The sequence below is a fragment of the Physeter macrocephalus genome, chromosome 14 (genome assembly GCF_002837175.3).
Source record: "Physeter macrocephalus isolate SW-GA chromosome 14, ASM283717v5, whole genome shotgun sequence".
Classification (NCBI taxonomy): domain Eukaryota; kingdom Metazoa; phylum Chordata; class Mammalia; order Artiodactyla; family Physeteridae; genus Physeter; species Physeter macrocephalus.
In genome coordinates, this window is record NC_041227.1 from 69,269,626 (window position 1) to 69,272,187 (window position 2,562).

General features: G+C 35.5%; 1 protein-coding gene across 1 annotated transcript in view; it reads left to right on the forward strand.

Annotated features, from left to right (window-relative positions):
• Positions 1 to 2,562, forward strand: part of CALN1 (calneuron 1) — a 475,967-nt gene that overhangs the window by 190,568 nt on the left and 282,837 nt on the right. The window lies entirely within an intron of this gene.

The window sequence follows — 2,562 nt, forward strand, 5'->3', positions numbered from 1 at the left end:
AGATATCTAGGAATAAACCTTCCTAAGGAGGTGAAAGACTTGTACTCAGAAAACTATAAAACACTGATGAAAGATATCCAAGAACATGCTATCTCTCCATCTATTTGTATCATCTTTAATTCCTTTCATCAGTGTCTTATAATTTTGTTCATACAGGTCTTTTGTCTTGTTAGGTAGGTTTATTCCTAGATATTTTATTCTTTTTGTTGCAATGGTAAATGGGAGTGTTTTCTTAATTTCACTCTCAGATTTTTCATCATTAGTGTATAAGAATGCCAGAGATTTCTGTGCATTAATTTTGTATCCTGCTACTTTACCAAATTCATTGATTAGCTCTAGTAGTTTTCTGGTAGCATCCTTAGGATTCTCTATGTATAGTATCATGTCATCTGCAAACAGTGACAGCTTTACTTCTTCTTTTCCTATTTGGATTCCTTTTATTTCTTTTTTTTCTCTGATTGCTGTGGCTAGAACTTCCAAAACTATGTTGAATAAGAGTGGTGAGAGTGGGCAACCTTGTCTTGTTCCTGATCTTAGTGGAAATGGTTTCAGTTTTTCACCATTGAGAACAATGCTGGCTGTGGGTTTGTCATATATGGCCTTTATTATGTTGAGGAAAGTTCCCTCTATGCCTACTTTCTGCAGGGTTTTTATCATAAATGGGTGTTGAATTTTGTCAAAAGCTTTCTCTGCATCTATTGAGATGATCATATGGTTTTTCTCCTTCAGTTTGTTGATATGGTGTATCACGTTGATTGATTTGCATATATTGAAGAATCCTTGCATTCCTGGAATAAACCCCACTTGATCATGGTGTATGATCCTTTTAATGTGCTGTTGGATTCTGTTTGCTAGTATTTTGTTGAGGATTTTTGCATCTATGTTCATCAGTGATATTGGCCTGTAGTTTTCTATCTTTGTGATGTCTTTGTCTGGTTTTGGTATCAGGGTGATGGTGGCCTCATAGAATGAGTTTGGGAGTGTCCCTCCCTCTGTTATCTTTTGGAAGAATTTTAGAAGGATAGGTGTTAGCTCTTCCCTAAATGTTTGATAGAATTCGCCTGTGAAGCCATCTGGTCCTGGGCTTTTGTTTGTTGGAAGATTTTTAATCACAGTTTCAATTTCAGTGCTTGTGATTGGTCTGTTCATATTTTCCATTTCTTCCTGGTTCAGCCTCGGCAGCTTGTGCATTTCTAAGAATTTGTCCATTTCTGCCAGGTTGTCCATTTTATTGGCATACAGCTGCTTGTAGTAATCTCTAATAATCTTTTGTATTTCTGCAGTGTCAGTTGTTACATCTCCTTTTTCATTTCTAATTCTATTGATTTGAGTCTTCTCCCTTTTATTCTTGATGAGTCTGGCTAATGGTTTATCAATTTTATTTATCTTCTCAAAGAACCAGCTTTTAGTTTTATTGATCTTTGCTACTGTTTTCTTCATTTCTTTTTCTGAGCTTTGCTATCGTTTCCTTCATTTCTTATTCATTTATTTCTGATCTGATCTTTATGATTTCTTTCCTTCTCTTAAATTTGGGGTTTTTTTTGTTCTTCTTTCTCTAATTCCTTTCGGTGCAAAGTTAGGTTGTTTATTCGAGATGTTTCCTGTTTCTTAAGGTAGGATTGTATTGCTATAAACTTCCCTCTTAGAACTGCTTTTGCTGCATCCCATAGGTTTTGGGTCGTCGTGTCTCCATTGTCATTTGTTTCTAAGTATTTTTTGATTTCCTCTTTGATTTCTTCAGTGATCACTTCGTTATTAAGTAGTGTATTGTTTAGCCTCCATGTGTTGGTATTTTTTACAGATCTTTTCCTGTAATTGATATCTAGTCTCATAGCGTTGTGGTCAGAAAAGATACTTGATATGATTTCAATTTTCTTAAATTTGCCAAGGCTAGATTTGTATTTAATTTTTGATAGTTTGATTAATATGTGTCTTGGTGTGTTTCTCCTAGGATTTATTCTGTATGGGGCTCTCTGTGCTCCTGGACTTGATGAACTATTTCCTTTCCCATATTAGGGAAGTTTTCAACTATAATCTCTTCAAATATTTTCTCAGTCCCTTTCTTTTTCTCTTCTTCTTCTGGGACCCCTATAATTCGAATGTTGGTGCATTTAATGTTGTCCCAGAGGTCCCTGAGACTGTCCTCAGTTCTTTTCATTCTTTTTTCTTTATTCTGCTCTGCAGTAGTTATTTCCACTATTTTATCTTCCAGGTCACTTATCCGTCCTTCTGCCTCAGTTATTCTGCTACTGAGCCCATCTAGAGTATTTTTCATTTCATTTATTGTGTTGCTCATCGTTGCTTGCTTCCTCTTTATTTCTTCTAGGTCCTTGTTAACTGTTTCTTGCAATTTGTCTATTCTATTTCCAAGATTTTGAATCATCTTTACTATCATTATTCTGAATTCTTTTTCAGGTAGACTGCCTATTTCCTCTTCATTTGTTAGGTCTGGTGTGATTTTATCTTGCTCCTTCATCTGCTGTGTGTTTTTCTGTCTTCTCATTTTGCTTATCTTACTGTGTTTGGGGTCTCCTTTTTACAGGCTGCAGGTTCGTAGTTCCC